Raw genomic sequence first — 20798 nt, forward strand, 5'->3', positions numbered from 1 at the left:
AGGAAGGAAGGAAGGAAGGAAAGAAAGAAAGAAAGAAAGAAAGAAAGAAAGAAAGAAAGAAAGAAAGAAAGAAAGAAAGAAAGAAAGAAAGAAAGAAAGAAAGAAAGAAAGAAAGGAAAGGAAGGAGGAAGGAAGGAAAGAAAGAAAGAAAGAAAGAAAGAAAGAAGGAAAGAAAGAAAGAAAGGAAAGGAAGGAGGGAGATAAAGAAAGAAAGGAAGGAAGAAAGGAAGGAAGGATTAATGAAACACCTACTATGTGCCAAGCACTGTACTAAGAACTTTTCAAATATTGTCTCATTTGATCTTCACAACAATCCTGGAGGTAGATGCTATTATCATCCTCATTTTACAGTTGAAGAAACTGAGGCACACAGAGATTAGGGGACTTGCCCAAGCTTACACCAGGTTAGTAAGAATCTTAGGCCCCATTTTTGCAAAGAAAGAAAAGAAAGTCATTGAAGCATCTTTGCTTTAGGTTGTCCTGACTCCAGTGATCTATTAGTTGCTTTAGAACATAGAATGTCAGAGCTAGAAGTGGCTTTCGAGGCCCCCAAGTCCAACTGAGTCATCTTATACCTGAACAAGCTTGCTGCAGTTAGAATAAACTTGACTGTCTTGTCTGTGCCCCATTTCCACTTACTCCTTAACTTTTGTGACTGAGGGACTTCATCCCCTACAGATGGAGTTTGTGTGTGTGTGTGTGTGTGTGTGTATTTGTGCACATGCTTTTATGACATTCAGAAGTCCCAGGATTAATAGGATCATAAATTTAAAGCTGGAAGGAACCTTAGAGGCCATCTAGTCTAGCCACCCTCTCTTATTTTACAGGTGGAGAAACTGAGGCCAAGGGTGGCTAAAATGCTTCTCAAGGTCACGAACAGCAATTGCTAGGACTAGGGCTGATGTTTGAGCCAAGACCGTTGAATCATAGATCAAAACCTCAGACGACCCTTGGAGGTGGTAGAACTTGTCTGACCTCTTCATTTTTTTTTCTACTCTGAACTCAACAAACTAAATAAACTCAAACAAAATAAAATGGACATTTCAATATACACAGTAAAACAGAAAAAGAAGACAGTATGAAACTGTGATGATCTGTTATGTACAGCTTTTCTTTTAATGATAATAAATTTGAATATAATCAATTCTACATGTAACTTCCAAAGCTGAGCTACTTATCTGTAGTTCTTCCTGGTCTTCTTTCTATTTTCTTCTGTGCATTTTCTTTTTTTTTAAAAAAGATGCTTTAATGACCCTCTTTTCTTTCTTTTTTAAAAATTTGCTTCCCTATACCCTCTATCCTTCTTACCACCACTCCCCATTGGGGAAAGAAAAGAAAAAGAGAAAAATAATGCTCTTGTTACTGATATACATAATCAAGCAAAAAAAATTACCACATTAGTCATATCTGAAAGCATGTGTCTCATTCTACATCTCCAGTCAATCATTTCTCTCAGTGGACAGGTAGCATGTTTCCCTGGAATCATGATTGGTTACTTCATTAATCAGAAATTTTCAATCATTCAAAGTTGCTTTGTCTTTATAATGTTGTTATTTTTGTACAAATTGTTCTCCTGGTTCTGCTCACTTCATTCTGCATCAGTTCATAAAAGTCTTCCTGGGTTTCTTTGAAACTATCCATTTTATCACTTCCTATGACTCAATATTCCATCACATTCATGTACCATAATATGTTTAGCCAATCCCCAGATTTATTGGCATTCTCTTAGTTTCTATTTCTTTGTGATAACAAAAATATGACTGTTTTTGTAAACATGGGTCCCCCTTTTCTTCTTTCTTTGGTATCTTTGGTGTATAGACCTAGTAGTAGTGTCACTGGGTCAAAGGGTATGCACAGAATAGTAACTTTGGGGGCATAGTTCCAGGTTACTTTCCAGAATGGCTGGAGCAATTCACAGCTTCACCAACAGTGCATTAATATACTTGTTCTCCTGCAGCCCCTCCAACATTTCTCATTTTGATTTTTCATCATCCTTGCCAATCTGGTGGGAGTGAGGAGGATCCTCAGAATTGCTTTACTTTCCCTAATTAATAGTATTTTTCTTCTGTTCTTTTAGAGTATTTTTTTGATATGGCTATTGATGGCTTGGATTTCTTCCTTTGAAACCTGCCTGTTCGTATCCTTTGAACAACAATATATCAGGGAATGACTCTCATTCTTATACATTTGAATCAGTTGTTTATTTATCTTATAAATTAATCTTTTGGTAGTTTAACTGATATGACACTGAATAAGTAAATTGATTTAGGAAGTATTATCATTTTAGAGTAATTAATACTTCTTCAATTATTTACATCTCTGTTTATGTAAAAAGTATTTAGGGCTTGGGAGATAATCAGTGAAAATGCTTGGAGTTGGCAGATAGAGTGTCTTGATAAAGAACAGCAAGGCCAGTGTCACTGGATTGCAGATTATTTGGAGGGAGGAAGGAGGTGTGGATATAAGAAGAATGTAAAGCTATAAAGAGGCCTTTCCCCCATCCAGGGGTGGGGAACCTGCAGCCTCAAGGCCAAATGTGGCCCTCTAGGTCCTCAAGTGCAGCCTTTTGACTGATTCCAAGTTTTACAGAACAAATCCTTCTATTAAGAGGTCACAGACTTAGTGAAGTGTTAGAACGAGGACCTAATTCCAGGTTTCCAAGTCTATCCATTATGCCACATTGTCTTCAAATGTCCCAACTGGCTCTACTCCTTACTGCTTGATCCCTCAATCTCCCTGACCTTCAGCAAGGTTCACCACTAAATTCAGTTACTTTATTAAACACTCACTACCTATGAGGCTGTGTGCTCTACCTTGGTGACACAAAGATAGTTAAGACACAGGCCCTACCCTCAAGGATTGTGCATTCAATGTCCTAAGGCCCCAGTGGCTCTACCACCTTCCCAAGAGTTACAAAAATACTAAGTTACAAAGCCCAGGGACTCACTAGTCTAATCAATGTGATTATCATGTATTAGGAACTGATTCTTGGAGGCCTGGGCCTAGAGTCCACATGAATTTACTATCTTACTTCCTGGCAAAGGAAGTTGACATTCAACTGTCCCCCCAGCTGTGGCACCATGACATTGTTTCTATTTACATCCATGGGAATGTCAGGTTCTTGAGGGTAGGAGCTATCTCAGTTTTGGTTTTTGTTTGTTTGTTTGTTTGTTTGGGTTTTTTGGAAGCAATCAGGGTTAAGTGACTTGCCCAGGGTCACAGAGCTAGTAAGTGTCTGAGGCTGGATTTGAACTCAGGTCTAAGATTTGTTTTTCAATTCCCAGTGCTTAGCATAATACCTGTCACATTAACATAGGCATAGGGACTGAGTTTGTCATTTCAAAGATCTAGGGAACTCCTGGATGAAGAAAGTCCCTCTACCAGTGCAAACATGCACCTTTTCTGAACCTTGTGAGCATAGAGAGTTGGCTGGAACACTAATGTACCTGTTCAAGGTAAGACTGCCTCTCATGTGTTTGGCCTATAGTAAGTATTTGATAAATTCTAGTGGATGGATTGGTTCATTGATTCTTTCCAAGAATCTTAATACTTTTGCCTGGTTAATTCAAGTCTGACATTTGTCATTTGCTCAGTGGTTGACCCTAGGCAAGTTACATTACTCTCTGGACATCAGTTTTCTTATCTCTGAAGGGAAAAATGACAAGATGGTAGACATCCAAAGACTCCCATCCAGGATAGGGGAAATGGCATGGTGGCCATATGCTGATTGGTGAAGGATCTGCAATGTTTAACCTGGACCAGAAAAAGATTGGGGGAGAGGGTGACATAATCTCTATTCCAATATTTGAACAATGATCATGACTAAGAGGAGGTAGAGACTTGTTCAAAACTAGGAGTAGTGGGTGAAAGTTGTGATGAGGCTGATTTCCTGACCATTAGTGCTGGCCCAAAGGGGAATGGGCCACTTTGGGAAGGTGCCTGCCTAGGAAAGGCCTACCTCAAGGGAGGTCTTCTGGCCCTGGCACCATCTGTTCAGGACACCGTAGAGGGCATCCAATGTGATATGGATGAGGCTAGTTTGCCTTTTAGAGGACCTTTTGAGCTCGGAAATGTTATGATTACAAAGCACTGCATTGTTGACAAGTTTGTGGTGTGGCTTGATGGAATGCAGGGTCCCCTAGCCAGCACTTAAGAAGAGAAACCAGGGTTTCCATACATGACAACTCCTGCCTAAGTAAGGCATATCATTTCCCATCTTTGCCTCCCCATTTCCTGAGGTGATTTGGGGATACCCCTGCTTGAGAAAGCTGTCATCACATGGATAACAAAGAAAGAAGAGGAATGGATGGGCCGGGTGCTTGGGCAACCACTCAATGTTCAGTAAATGTCAGCCTGAAGGGTTCAGAATATCTGCTCTCTGACTGAATTACTTGGTGCAAATAGTTCCCGTGTCCCAACATGCCAGCTTGTTAGACTTTTCCCATACTCATCCCTTCTGATGAATATCAACTGGGTGTTCATCCCTGCGGAATGAGGTGATTTTCCAAGTCTGAAGCTATTTTCCACACATATTATTAGATAATCTCTAGGTTCAGAGGCCCTTCTTAGTTCTAATATTCTGTGGTTTTAGGTGTATCTCATCTCTGACATTCTCTGTTCTGAGGCCCCTTTTCAGCTCTGACACCCACTGTTCTAAGTTGTGTTCCAGCAATTGGGTCAATGAGTTTAACTCAATCTATCAACTGATCAACAGTTATTAAGGCTCTGCTATGTGATAGACATTGTGCCAGGCCATGAGGATAAAAACATCAAAGAGTTTACTTTCTTATCAGGGTACATATATAAGCATAAACAAAATATGAGATACTTCAAAAGTCTTAGTATGGTTCTACACTTTTGGGGCTCCTGTATATACAAAATAAATATAGAGTAATTTGAAGGAACAGTCTGGGAGAGGAAGGACTAGTAGTTGGGGTAGGGGCATCAGGAATGGCTTCATGTAGGAGAAGGTATGTGACCTGAGCGGATTCTTTTTCTTTTACATTTAATTTTTATTTTATTTTTTCTCAATTAAATGTCAACTAAAAATTTTCATGTTCATGTTTTTTAAATTTTGAGTTTCAAATTCTTTCCTTCCCTCCCTCCTCTCCCCCCTGCTTGAGAAAGCAAGCAATTTTATATAGATTATACTTGTGCAGTCATACAAAACATATTTCCATGTTAGCCATGTTACAAAAGAAAATGCAGACCAAAAAAAAAAGCCAAAGAATAATAGAGAAAGTTAAAAAAACATATACTTCAATCTGCTTTCAGACACCATCAGTTCTTTCTCTGGAGGGGGATAGCATTTTTTATCCTAAGTCCTTTGGAATTATCTTGGATCATTGCATTGCTAAGAAGAGCTAAATCATTCATAGTTGATCCTCATACAATATTGCTGTTACTGTGTACAATGTTCTGCTCACTTCACTTTCCATCAGTTCATATAAATGTTCCCAGGTTTTTCTGAAACCATCCCCCTTGTCATTTTTTATAGCACAATAGTATTCCATCACAATCACATACCACAACTTCCACAACCATTCCTCATTTCACGAACATCTCCTCAATTTCCAATTCTTTGCCACCACAGAGAAGAGTTGCTATAAATATTTTTGTACAAACAGGTACTTTTCCCTTTTCTTTGATCTCTTTGGGGTATAGAACTAGTAATGGTATTGTCCAGTCAAAGGGTATATATACACAGTTTTATAACTCTTTGGACATAGCTCCAAATTGCTCTCCAGAATGGTTGGATAAGTTCCCAACTCCACTAACAGGGCATTACTGTCACAATTTTTATTCATTTTCCTTTTTTGTCATTTTAGCCCATCTGATAGGTATGAGATGGTACCTCAGAGTTGTTTAATTACATTTCTTCAATTAATAGTGATTTGGAGCATTTTTTCATGTGACTATAGATAGCTTTGATTTCTTTATCTGAAAACTGCCTGTTCGTGTCCTTTGACCATTTATCAATTGGGGAATGACTTGTACTCTTATACATTTGACTCAGTTCTCTATATATTTGAGAAATGAGGCCTTTATCAGAAATACTTGCTGTAAAAAATTTTTCCCCAGTCTTCTATTTTCCTTATAGTCTTGGCTACATTGGTTTTTTTTGTGCAAAAATGTTTTTAATTTAATATAATCAAAATTACGCATTTTACATCCTTTCTCTTGTTTGTTCATAAATTCCTCCCTTATCCATAGATCTGACAAGCAAAATATTCTATGCTCCCTATTTGCTTATGGTATCATCCTTCATGTCTAGATCATGAACCCATTTTGACCTTATCTTGGTATACAGTGTGAGATGTTGGTCTATACTTAGTTTCTGCCAAACTGCTTTCCAGTTTTCCCAGCAATCTTTGCCAGATAGTGAGTTCTTGTCCCAAAAGGTTAGATCTTTGAATTTGTCAAACACTAGATTACTATGGTCATTTACCCCTGTGTATTATATACCTAATCTATTCCACTGATCCATCACTATTTTCTCAGCCAATATCAAATTGTTTTGATGATTGGTACTCTTGACTTCTTGTTCTTCCAGATGAATTTTGGTATTATTTTTCTAGCTCTATAAAATAATTTTTGATAGTTTCATTAGTAGGGCACTAAATAAGTAAATTAATTCAGTTAGAATTGTCATTTTTATTATATTGGCTCAGCCTACCCATGAACATTTAATAGTTCTCCACTTGTTTAGATCTGACTTTATTTGTACAAGTGTTTTGTAATTATGTTCCTATAGTTCCTGGATTTATCTTGCAGGTAGACTCCCAAATATCATCTACAGTTATTTTAAATGGAATTTCACTTCCCGTTGAACTTTGTTGGTAATATATAGAAATGCTGATGATTTATGTGGTTTTATTTTATATCTTACAAATTTGCTGAAGTTATTAATTAGTTCAACTAGTTTTTTAGTTGATTCTCTAGGATTCTCCAAGTATACCATCATATCATTTGCAGAGAATGATAGTTTTGTTTCCTCATTGCCTGTTCTAATTCCTACAAGTTTCTTTTTCTTGACTTATTGCTATAGCTAACATTTCTAGTATGATATTGACTGATAGTGGTGCTAATGGGCATCTGTGTTTCACCCCTGATCTTATTGGGAAGGATTCTATTTTATTGCCATTACAGATAATGCTTACCGATGATTTTAGAGAGATACCATTTATCATTTTAAGGAAAGCTCCATTTATTCCTATGTTTTCTAATGTTTTTAACAGGACTGGGTGTTGTATTTTGTCAAAAGCTTTTTCTGCATCTATTGAGAGATGCATATGATTCCTGTTGATTTTGTTATTTATACAGTCAATTATGCTGATAGTTTTCCTCATATCGAAATAGCCCTGCATTCCTGGTATAAATCCCACCTGGTCACAGTGTATGATCTTTGTGATATACTGCTATAATCTCCTTTAAATTTTTTGCATCAATACTCATTAGGGACATTGGTCTATAGTTTTCTTTTCTTTCTCTCTTTTTGCTCTTCATGGTTTAGGTATCAGCATCATATTTGTGTTATAAAAGGAATTTGGTAACTGAGTGAATTCTAAGACCATGAGGGAGACTATGTGCAAAGGCATCAAGATGGAAAATGGAGTGTTGTATATGAGCTAGAAGGCCAGTTTGACATTGGATATATTGGGCATCTTTCTGATGGGCAAACTGTCTGTAAAGCTCTGAGGTTGGGGTGAGGATGAAGGAGAATGGGAGGAGTGCTGGATTTGTTTGAGCCCCAGCAGTGTTCGTGTGCTATTTGAGTTGGAAAAGGTACCATGGAGAGAAGAAAAACTCATGGGAGTATGATGTAGCATGATTTGTGGAGTCAGAGTCAAAGTCCAGGTTCATAATGAGAGGTAAATCCTCTCATCAGACCCTACTGGTGGGGTGACCTTGAACAACTGACCCCCGCTTGTCTTAGCTATCAACCCCTAAAGCAGAGGAATCCACTCCACATCCCATGGCATTGTGGCCCTCAATACTTGCAAGTGTAGCCCACCAGATTTCAAAATAAATAAAAATACAATAGAATATAGATAATGATAATACGTGGTTTTCTAAGTCAGTATGCTGCCTGTAGGGATCCCGATGTATAGCAGAGTTTAGTGGGCTCCATTTCTATTTGAGTTTGACACCACTGCTCTAAAGTGGTCATCAAACCACTTTATTCTGGCCTAACCCCCCTCCCACATCCCTTCCTACCCCCATATTCTATGGTCCTGTGACTTTGCTGACTGTTCTGGCATCTTCTGGAAGTGTTTAGCTCACCTGTCTGGAATGGTTCTCCTTGGAGACAGGGATGGGGTGTAGGGGGAGGCAAGAGTGATTTCATATTGTCTGTAGTTGGAAGGGACCTCAGAAGGCATCTCTTTTACCCATTTATACTTCATTGGGAATCCCCCTACAGCATCTCAACATGTGATCATCCTATCTCCATTCAAAATCCATCAGTGATAGGGAATCCTCTCCCCACTCCCAGCCCTGGTAGCTCATTCCTTTTTGAAATTTCATAATTGTTGGGAAATTTCTGCTTATACTGAACTGAAATCTGCCCCTCTGTGACATCTGACCATTAAACCCCTGGTTAGTTTTGCCCCCTGAAGCTAAGCAGAGCAAGCCTTTACCTTCTTTTTCATGTCAGCCCTGGCTAACCATTCCCTGAACCAGTTATTATAGGGCATGATTTCTCCCTCCCCTTATCAGCCTGCTTGCCTTCCTCTGAAAGTATCTTCACTTAGAAATGTGGTGACCCCAATATGTTCTAACATGGCCTTCTCCCGAAGGCACTATTGGGGTCAGTGTGGCCATTTGGCTGGATCCCTGATTAGGAACGGAGAAGCCTTTGTTCTAATCGGTTTTTTTTTAGGTACATTGATTTTATTAAGTGAAGCTTTCCTCTCAAATGCCTCAGGATTACTAGTGATGACTGAGGTGTTGAGGCCAAGGGGCCAAGATCAGCCCTAGTATATGCTGTTGGCACTTTACATATGTTACCTCATTGATGCTCACAACAACCCTATGAGGTAAGGTATTATCCTCATTTGACCTATATGGAAACTGAGGCAGACAAACTTTAAGTAATTTGCCTAGGGTCACATAGCCAGTAAGTGTCTAAGGCAGGATTTGAACTGGGATCTTCCCTACTCCAACGTTTTACCCATGGCACTACCTAACTGCTTCTTGCCTACTATATACTATATTCTTCCATAACTCAGTTCTTGCCTAGGCCATTACTCCTGCACTGGCTATACTCTTTCCTCTTCCCTATTGCCACCTCCTTGGTGAACCAGCTCAGCTCTATACTACCTTTTACACTGGAGTCTCTTGCCCCCTGAGCCTGTCACAGATTATACCACGTTAAACCCGCCAGCCTAGACTCCTTTCACCATCTGCATTCCTCATTCTAATTCATCTGCTTCTGAATAGAGCTGGAGGAGGTCTTAAAATGGGCTAAGTGGGCCCACTACAAATTAATGTTATATAATCTAATCTCAACTCAGCCCTCAGTGCTGTAAGGCAATCCTTCTACGCCTCTCATTTGATTCTCTGCTTTTCTTCTACCCCTTTCCCTTTTTAATCCCCTCTTCAAGATTAGGAAGTTGCTTTGCTCAAGATGAATTTGATTCATTTCTGAGCCAAACTGTTTGCAAGCTCACATGACACCCTCCTTTGTCCTTTTTTCAGATTAAGAGATGAAGGTTCTATTACCATTACCCCTCACCCCTTCCTCCATGTTTGCTTACTCTTCTCAGGCACGGCAGTGCCCTCAGTAGAAATTGGAAAGTCTGGAAAAGAGAAGGGTTTGAAGGAAGTTATATTGAAGTTTTCTTTTGGACATGGTGAATTTGTGATGCCTATGGGACATCCAGCTTGAAATGGCCAACAGCGCTGGAACTCACAAGATAGACTTGGGCTACACATCTAGATCTGGGAATCATCTCCATAAAGATGAGAATTGGACTCATGGGAGCTGATGGGTGAGATCACAAAGAGAGATGGTGTGGAAAAAGAAGAGTGGAAGGTCCAGGACAGAGCCTTGAGGAACACTCATATTTAAGGAATGGGACATGGATGATCTAACAAGGGAGACTAAAAAGGAACACTTGGGAAGGAGAAAAACTAGGAGACAACAATATCACAAAAACTCAAAGAGAAAAGGGTGGTCACAAGGAGGTGGTGGTCAACAAAGTCAATGCTTCAGAGAGGTCAAGAAGGATGAAGATGGGGGCAGCTAGGTGGTACAGTGGATAGAGCACTGGCTCTGAATTCAGGAGGATCTGAGTTCAAATCCGGCCTCAGATGCATAATGCTTACTAGCTGTGTGACCCTGGGCAAGTCACTTAACCCCATTGCCTAGCCAAAAAAAAAAAAAAAAAAAGGATGAGGATGAAGAAAAGACCTTAGTATTTTACCTTTTAAAAATTACTGGCAACTTTGGGCAGGGAAACAGCTTTATTTGACTAATGAACCTAGAAATCAGGTTTCAAGGGGTTAAGGAGTGAGAGGAGAGGAAATGGAGGCAAGGAATATAGACAATTTTTTCTGGGGATTTGGCTGTTGATAGGAGAGGAGATATAAGAAGAGAACTTGAGAGGACAGTAGGGTATAGTGAAGTTTTTTTGAGGATGGGAGAAACATGGGCATGTGTGTGTAGACAGCAGGGAAGGAAACAGAAGACAGAAAAAGACTGAAGATGAGAGAGAGAGAGTGGGGATGGTTGTGGTTGCAATCTGCTGGAGAAGAGAAGGGATGAGATGAAGTAGAGGGGTTGTCCTTGGCAAAGAGATCTTTGCCACTAGAGAAAAGAAAGATATAACAAAGAATGATGTCAAGGGGTTTTGAAATGTATGGTAGATTAGAAGAGGGAGCTCCTGAAAATGGCCTCTGTTTTCTCGCTGTATATCAATGAAGTTTCCTGCTGAGAGAAAGGGAGAAATATGGGAGTTTTGAGGAAAGAAGAGAACATTTACAACAACGGGAGAGTCAATTAGGGCAGAGTAAAAGGATTCCCTTGCTGTATACAGTAAAGACCCAGTTTAAATTAGGTAATATACTTAGTTCACTGTTGGGTCAATTGGGAAGGTAGGAAAGTGAAGCCAGAGCAGAGCAGAAGGCCTGGAAGACCACTGAATGGAGGGAATGGAGGTCAAGATGAAAATGAAGAATAAGCTTAGGAAAAGTGAGACACAGGGAGAAATGGAATGATAGGACATTATTGGAGGATAGAGGTATTTCAGAATGTTTGATCATGGAAGTGTATGGGGGATGGTGAGATCCAGGGTGTGACACACTTTAGAGTTTTGTATCCTCCATGAAATGGTCATCTCTTGGTCTGCTGTTTGACTCATGATATTCATTCCCGTCATCCTGAGTTCTCAGGTAATCGAAGGTGGTAGTTAGATATTTCTCTGTTGACTACAGAAATTGCATTTGTCATTAATTAACTAATCAGTGAGATCTGAGTACCTACCTCAGCTTAATAAATATGAATTTTTTTTTAATAAATTAGAGAAACCTTTTAACTCATGAACTTTGGGTCACCTTTAAATAATGTCTTCAGTTTAAGTAAATAGCAAAGTTATAGGCTACATACAGACTTTATTTGCAGGGTCATGGGAGTGGATGAGGTTGATGAACTGAGAGGCCAGGATATTTACAGAAACATCAAAATGCATATTGAAGTGCCAGAGTCTTAGGGAAGGGGCTAGATTAGAAAGGATGACTGTAAAGATAACTGGGGGGGGGGGGGCAAGTAGAGAACCACCAGCAGCAACTTAGTTTTGTGAGGATTATTAATCCTTGTACATGACTGTGGACAAGTCCTATCACTTTTTGCAAAGAATAATCACGGATATTTCTCTAGTACTTTATTTTTTTATAGGCTATACATTTACATTCATATTAAACATATTTTCACATTAGTGATGTTGTAAGTAAAAGTTAAAATCAATAGGAGGAACCATCAGAAAGAGGAAACAAAACTCAACAGACGAGAAAGAAAAATAGCAATTCGAATTCCATAGTTCTTTCTTTGGATGTGGATAGCATTTTCCATCACAAGGCCTCTGGAGATGTCTTAGATCCTTGTATTGCCAGGAAGGGTTATGTTTATCAATATTAGTCATCACAGAACATGGCTGTGATTGTGTACAACATTCTCTTGGTTCTGCTCACTTCACTCAGCATCAGACCATACAAGTCTTTCCAGGGTTTTCTGAAGTCAGCCTGCTTATCATTTCTTATAGCACAATAGTATTCCATTACATTCATATACCACAACTTGCTCAGCCATTCCCCAATTGATGGGCATCCTCTCAATTTCCAATTCTTTGCCACCACAAAAAGAGCTGCTATGAATATTTTTGTAGATGTAGGTCCTTTTCCCATTTGTGTGATCTCTTTGGGATATAGCCCTAGAAGTGCTATTGCTGGGTCAAAGGGTATGCACATTTTTATAGCCCTTTGGGCATAGTTCCAAATTGCTCTCCAAAATGGTTGGATCATTTCATAACTCCACCAACAATGCATTAGTGTTCCAATTTTCCCACATCTTCTCCAACATTTATCATTTTCCTGTTTTGTCATGTGGGCCAATATGATAGGTGTGACGTGGTACTTCAGAGTTGTTTTGATTTGCATTTCTCTAATCAATAGTGATTTAGAGCATTTCTTCATGTGACTATAGATGGCTTTAATGTCTTCATCTGAGAACTGTCTGTTCATATCCTTTGACCATTTATCAATTGGGGAATGGCTTGTTATCTTATAAATTTGACTTAATTCTCTATATATTTTAGAAATGAGGCCCTTATCAGAGAGACTGGTTATAAAAATTCTTTCCCAATTTTCTACCTTCCTTCTAATCTTAGTTGCATTGGCTTTGTTTGTGCAAAAACTTTTCAATTTAATGTAATCAAAATTATCTATTTTGCTTTTTGTAATGCTCTCTATCTCCTGTTTGGTCATGAATTCTTCTGTTCTCCATAGATCTGACAGGTAAACTATTCCTTGCTTTCCCATTTTGCTTATAGTATGAGCCTTTATATCTAAATCATGAACCCATTTTGACTTTATTTTGGTATATGGTGTGAGATTTTGGTCTATGCCTAGTTTCTGCCATACTCTTTTCCAGTTTTCCCAGAAGTTTTTTTCAAAAAGTGGGTTCTTATCCCAGAAGCTGGGGTCTTTGGGTTTATCAAATAATAGATTACTATAATCATTGACTACTGTGTCTTGCATATTTAACCTATTCCACTGATCCACCACTCTATTTTTTAGCCAGTACCAAGCAGTTTTGATGATTGCTGCTTTATAATACAATTTAAGATCTGGAATGGCTAGGCCACCTTCCCCTGCATTTCTTTTCATTAGTTCTCTTGATATTCTGGACCTTTTGTTCTTCCAAATGAATCTTGTTATTATTTTTTCTAACTCTATACAATAATTTTTTGGTAGTTTGATTGGTATGGCACTGAATAAGTAAATTAGCTTAGGTAGAATTGTCATTTTTATTATATTAGCTCGGCTTACCCATGAGCAACTGATGTTTTTCCAATTATTTAGATCTGACTTTATTTGCATGAAAAGTGTTTTGTAATTGTGTTCATAGAGTTCCTGGGTTTGTTTCTGGAGGTAGACTCCTAAATATTTTATAATGTCTACAGTAAGTTTAAATGGAATTTCTCTTTCTATCTCTTGCTGTTGAGCTTTGTTGGTAATATATAGAAATGCCGATGATTTATGTGGGTTTATTTTATAGCCTGAAACTTTGCTAAAGTTGTTTATTATTTCAAGTAGTTTTTTACTTGATTCTCTGGGATTCTCTAAGTATAACATCATGTCATCTGCAAAGAGTGATAACTTTGTTTCTTCTTTGCCTATTCTAATACCTTCAATGTCTTTTTCTTCTCTTATTGCTAAAGCTAACGTTTCCAGTATGATGTTGAATAACAGTGGTGATAATGGACATCCTTGTTTCACCCCCAATCTTATTGCTTCTAGCTTATCCCTATTACATATTATGCTTGCTGAAGGTTTTAGATAGATGCTATTTATTATTTTAAGGAAGACTCCATTTATAACTATGCTCTCTAGTGTTTTTAATAGGAATGGGTGTTGTATTTTGTCAAAAGCTTTTTCTGAATCTATTGAGATGATCATGTTTTGGTGTTGATATGATGAATTATGCTGATAGTTTTCCTTATATTGAACCAGCCCTACATTCCTGGTATAAATCCTGCCTGGTCATAATGTATTATTCTTGTGATAAGTTGCTGTAATCTATTTGCTAATATTTTGTTTAAAATTTTTGCATCTATATTCATTAGAGAAATTGGTCTATAATTTTCTTTCTCTGTCTTGACTCTTCCTGGTTTAGGTATCAGCACCATATTTGTATCATAAAAAGAATTTGTTAAGACTCCTTCTTCACCTATTTTACCAAATAGTCTATATAGTATTGGAATTAATTGTTCTTTAAATGTTTGATAGAATTCGCATGTAAATCCATCTGGCCCTGGAGATTTTTTCCTAGGGAGTTCATCAATGGCTTGTCCAATTTCTTTTTCTGAGATGGGGTTATTTAAGTATTTTACTTCCTCTTCTGTTAATCTGGGCAGTTTATATTTTTGTAAATATGTATCCATTTCACTAAGATTGTCAAATTTGTTGGCATATAGTTGGGCAAAATAATTCCTAATTGTTATTTTAATTTCTTCTTCCTTTTGGTAGCTTCACCCTTTTCATTCTTGATACTAGTAATTTGGTTTTCTTCTTTTTTTTTAATTAGATTAACCAAAGGTTTATCTATTTTATTGGTTTCTTCATAAAAACAGCTCTTAGTTTTATTTATTAGTTCAATAGTTTTCTTAATTTCAATTTTATTAATTTTTCCTTTGGTTTTCAATATTTCTAATTTGGTGTTTAATTGAGGATTTTTAATTTGTTCTTTTTCTAGTTTTTTTAGTTGTATGCCCAATTCATTGATCTCCTCTTTTTCTATTTTATTTATGTAAGCATTTAGAGATATAAAACTTCCCCTAAGAACTGCTTTTGCTGCATCCCATAGGTTTTGGTATGTTGTCTCATTATTGTCATTCTCTTGAATGAAATTATTGATTATTTCTATGATTTGTTGTTTGACCCAATAATTTTTTAGGATTAGATTATTTAGTTTCCAATTATTGTTTAGTCTATCTCTCCATCGCCCTTTATTACATATAATTTTTATTGCATCATGATCTGAAAAGGATGCATTTAATATTTCTACCTTTCTGCATTGGATTGTGAGGTTTTTATGCCCTAGTACATGGTCAATTTTTGTGTGTGTGCCATGTACCACTGAGAAAAAAGTATATTCCTTTCTACTCCCATTCAGTTTTCTCCAGAGGTCTATCATACCTAACTTTTCTAATGTTCTATTCACCTCCTTAACTTCTTTCTTGTTTATTTTGTGGTTAGATTTATCTACTTCAGAGAGGGGGAGGTTGAGGTCCCCCACTAGTATAGTTTTGCTGTTTATTTCTTCCTGTAACTCCTTGAACTTCTCCTCTAAGAATTTGGATGCTATACCATTTGGTGCATATATGTTTAGTGATGATATTACTTCATTGTCTATGGTGCCTTTTAGCAGGATGTAGTTTCCTTCCTTATCTCTTTTGATAAGATCTATTTTTGCTTTTGCTTTGTCTGAGATCAGGATTGCTACCCCTGCTTTTTTTACTTCAGCTGAAGCATAATATATTTTGCTCCAGCCTTTTACTTTTACCCTGTATGTGTCACTCTGTTTCAAATGTGTTTCTTGTAAACAACATATTGTAGGATTATGGTTTTTAATCCATTCTGCTATCTGCTTCTGTTTTATAGGAGAGTTCATCCCATTCACATTCACAATTATGATTACTATCTGTGTCTTTTTCTCCATCCTTTTTCCCCCCTATTTATGCTTTTCTTTCTCTTTTCTCCTTTCCCCTCCTCACTAGTGTTTTGCTTTTGACCAGCGCCTCCTTGGAGCTTACCTCCCTTCTATTATCCCTTTCCCTTTTCTTCCCCTTTACCCTTATTGCTTCTTCCCCCCTTCTATCCCCCCTCCCTTTTCTTTCCCCTTTCCCCTCCTACTACCTATAGTACAAGTTAGATTTCTATGCCTAACTGATTATGTTATTCCCTTCTTGAGCCAAATCTGATGAGAGTAAGGTTCAAACAATGCTCATCCCCCTCCCTTCTTTACCTCTGCTCTGATAGGTTTTTGTGTCTTTTCCTTTAATGTAATTTACCCTTGTCTGCCTCCTCCTTTCTCAGTACATTTTCTTAACTCATGCTAATCCACTTACTTGGATCCATTTAACCCACTTGATTAGATTTTTTTTTTATCATTACATCAAAGTCAACTTATGCCCACACCCTTTATGTATACTCCTTTAACATGGTATAATAACAATACAGTTCTCAAGAGTTGCAAGTGTCATCTTCCCTTGTGGGGATGTAAACATTTTTCCCTTATTAACAACATATTGTATCTTTCTGTCCCATTTACCTTTTTATGTCTCTCTTGAATCTTGTACTTGAAGATCAAAATTTTTATTGAGCTCTGGTCTTTTTATCAGGAAGGTTTGGAAGTCCCCTATTTCATGGAATATCCATCTCCTTCCCTGAAAAATCACGCTCATTTTTGCTGGGTAGTTAATCCTTGGCTGCATTCCAAGCTCCTTTGCCTTAAGGGATATCATGTTCCACGCCCTATGGTCTTTTAATGTAGAGGCTGCGAGGTCCTGTGTAATCCTAACTGTAGTTCCATGATATTTAAATTGTTTTTTTTTTTCTGGCTGCTTGCAGTATTTTCTCTTTAATCTGGTAATTTTGGAATTTAGCTATTATATTCCTTGGTGTTTTCAATTTGGGATCTCTTTCAGGCGGGGAGTGGTGGATTCTTTCTATAGTTATTTTGCCTTCTGGTTCTAGAATTCAGGGCAGTTTTCCTTTATGATTTCCTGAAGGATATTGTCCAGGCTCTTTTTTTCATCATGATTTTCAGGTAGGCCAATAATTTTTAAATTGTCTCTCCTAGATCAGTTTTCCAGGTCAGTTGTTTTACTCATGAGGTATTTTACATTTTCAGCTATTTTTTTCATTTTTTTGTTTCTGTTTGACTGATTCTTGCTCTCTCATAGAGTCATTAGTTTCCATTTGTTCAATTCTAATTTTCAACATATTGTTATCTTCTGTTAGATTTTGTACTTTCTTCTCCAATTGGTCAATTGTATTTTTAAGAGATTTGTTTTCTTCATTGTGCTTTTTTTCCAGTTGGCAATTGTGTTTTTTGGGGACTTGTTTTCTTCAGTGTACTTTTAAAAGACACCTCTACCTGTCTCATTTGACTTTTAAAACCCTTCTTGAGCTCTTCTAAGAAGACTTTTTGGGCTTCAGACCAGTTCATATTCCCTTTTGATGTTGCAGATGTGGGTTTGATGACAATGTTGTCCTCTTCAAAATTTCTGTCTTGATCTTCACTCTTCTCATAATATGAATCGATTATCGTACGTTTCTTTTTACTCATGGTGTTTCTTTATTCTCTGGTTTTTAAAGAGATTATGCTCTCCCGCTGGGGAGCAGAGGGCACTGATCCAAGCTTCTTGTGTTGGGAACCTAGGTCTTGGTCTCTGGCTTTGTGTTCTGGGGCCTCTTATGTTGGCAATTGGAGGCTGTAGGGTTCTGGCAGCTTACCTGGTGTTGAGCTGGAATCAGCAAGGCTGGGACTTTCAGGCAAATCTAGGTTGCCTGCTTTTCCTTTCCTTTAGCTTTGTTCAGCTCCTTTTAGATGGGTGCTGCCAGGTGTTTATCTGCCTGGGGCCCCTTGCAGTGCTGCCTCCCTTATTTCTGCTGAGGCACTGGGAGACTTCTTTGCTGTAGAATGCCAAGGCACCTGGTGGTTTTCTGAGCTGGTTTCCACCGGTTCCCGCACCCTTACTGAGGCACTCAAAGGTACAGCTGTTGGTGTTTGCCTGCTCAACCACCTGAGCTTCAACCACCACCTGGTTGGCAGTTGGAGGCTGTTGGGTTCTGACAGCTTACCTGGTGTTGGGCTGGAATCAACAAGGCTGGAACTTTCAGGCAGTGTCTAAAGGCTCTAGAAAGTCAAAGGAGACAGACTAATAGACATAGGCACAGACACAGACACAGACATGGACAATCAACATTGACTGTAGTATGAAATGGAATAGGTATGGAAACTTCCCAGATAACAATTAATCTGGGCCTTGAAGATACCATATGCCTTTCTTTAGAGAGAGTGGGTGGGGGAGATTTTCTGTTTTCTTTTTTTATTGATCTATTTTGTTTGGACACAGCAACTTGTTCCCAACAGGAACCCACTCCCAAACCAGTACTTGCCCATAAAAAAGTTAAACAAAAATGCCTAAGAGAATGACTGTGTTTGACCATACCGGCCACTTTGCCTTTTGGTAATTTACCAATTGTTAACAGAAAAGAAAGATGTATGCTTTAACTTTAGCAATTTGAAACTGATATTTTCCATTGTATTTGACCTGAGGAAGTTTTTTGGCCTTTTAGTAACAACCTACTTCTCCATCCTCTACTCCTTTCACAAACTAAATGTTCCTGCCAAATTGGATTGCTTACTCAATTTTTGCCCCATCTCCCACCATCATACATCTGCACATGCCTGGAATACCCACCTCCCCCATCTTTGCCTCTCAGAGTCCTTAGATTCCATCCAAGCTTAGCTCATTTCATTTCCTTATGTGCCGCTTTCCCTGCTAGCCTCCAACTGTTAATGCTATCCCAAGACACCACCAAAATTTCTTTGGCTATATTTTGGATTGACTCATCTCCCTCCACTAGAATGTAATCTCAGGGCAGCTAGGTGTCACAGTGGATAAAGCTCCGGCCTTGGAGTCAGGAGGACCTGAGTTCAAATCTGGCCTCAGATACTTGACACAAACTAGCTGTGTGGCCCTGGGCAAGTCACTTAACCCCAATTGCTTCATCAAAAAAAAAAAAAGTAATGTCTCTGAGAGCTGAGACTTTTGTTTTTGTCTTTGTAAGCCTAGTGCTTTGTGCAGTGGCTGACACAGAGTAGCAGACTGATAAATACTGAATCAAATTGAATTTCCAAATATTTTCCTTTCTTCTGGGCTCGGTTCATGTTCTACTTTATCACTAATGTCTTCTCTCATCTCCCAGGTTATGCTTTCTCTCTTCTTAAATGATCTAATATTTACCTGTTTATGTACTGTCCCATATCTTCCCAGGTAGGATGTAAGATCCTTGAAGGCAGGAACTTCTTAATTCTTATCTTTATATCCTCAATGCCTTACTTAATCAAAGCTTGTTGATTTCAACTGGTAAGTAACAAGAATAATGGAAATACTCTCCTGACAACAACTCTTCCAGGGTGGGAATGCAAGTTTTGTTATTCCTATTTTACATATGTGGAAACTGAGGTTCAAAGCAGTGAAATGATTTGTCTTTGATAACCCAGAAAGTACATAGCAAAGCTGAGACTAAAACCCAGGTCCACCTGGACTGGTGTTTGTCTTTTTTTAAAAAAAAAAAAGCATATTGATATTTTTCTTTCCGTTATTATCATTTCTCAATAGATCCTTCCCATGTAACAAAGTACAGTTAAGCAAAAGCAACTGACACATTCACTACACCCAACAGCATCCACCTCACTCTGCCCACCATCTTCTCTATCAAAAAAGAGAGACATGTGTCATCACTTGTTTTCTGGAATCAAGATTGGCCAATGATATTCACTGGAGCTTTGATGTTGTGTAGTGTTGTTTTCCTTTATATTACTGCAGTCATTGGGTATATTGTTCTCCTGATCTTGCTTATTTCACTCTACCAGGCCAGTAGGTGGAGCCATAGTGCACAGAGCATTCAAATTTAGTCTCTTGGGTGACCCTGGGCAAGTCACTTAACTTCCAGCTGCCTCAGTTTCCTTAATTATATCCCAGGGTTATTGGGAGGATCCAATGAGATCATATTTATAAAGCACTTAGCACAGTGCCTGGCACATTGCTGTCATTGTCGTTGTTGTTGTTCAGTTGCTGTAGTCATGTCTGACTCTCTGACCCCATTTGGGTTTTTCTTGGCAAAGATACTGGACAGGTTTGCCATTTCCTTCTCTAACTTCTTTTACAGGTGAGGAAACTGAGGCAAACAGGGTGAAGTGACTTGCCCAGGGTCACATAGCTAGGAAATGTCTAAGACCAGATTTGAATTCAGGTCTTCCTGATTCCAGGCCTGGCACTCTATCCACTGCAGCGCCACCTAGCTGCCCTTGCCTGGCACATAAAAGGTGCAATATAAATGCTTGTTTCCTTCCTTCCTCCATCACTTCATGCAAGCCTTTCTAAGCTTCTCAGAATTATTCATATTTGTCATTTCTTAATGAGCAATATTCCATTTTTAAGACTTTCAGACTGGGATCTCCCTGTGGGGAAATCTTCAGTCTTAGCTAAAGTTCCACCTTCTGCCTATAGCCTTTCCCAGGCCTCCTTAATCTCTGTGCCTTCCCTTTCAAACTCCCCTCATTTATCCTGTATCTGTCTGGTTCAGATGTACTATACTTGTTCATACACTTTCTCCCCCATTAGATTGGGAGCTCCTTGAGGAGGGCAGGGACCGGCTTTGCCTTTCTTTGTATACCCAGTTCCTCTCCATTTTAATATACAGTAGATGCTTACTAAATGCTCATTGACTTGCCAGCTGATTTCCCTTGTGCTCTTTGCATTCTTGACAGGGTGAATGTGTGTCCC

Source organism: Vombatus ursinus, unplaced genomic scaffold (genome assembly GCF_900497805.2).
Source record: "Vombatus ursinus unplaced genomic scaffold, bare-nosed wombat genome assembly UNPS02004405.1, whole genome shotgun sequence".
NCBI lineage: Eukaryota > Metazoa > Chordata > Mammalia > Diprotodontia > Vombatidae > Vombatus > Vombatus ursinus.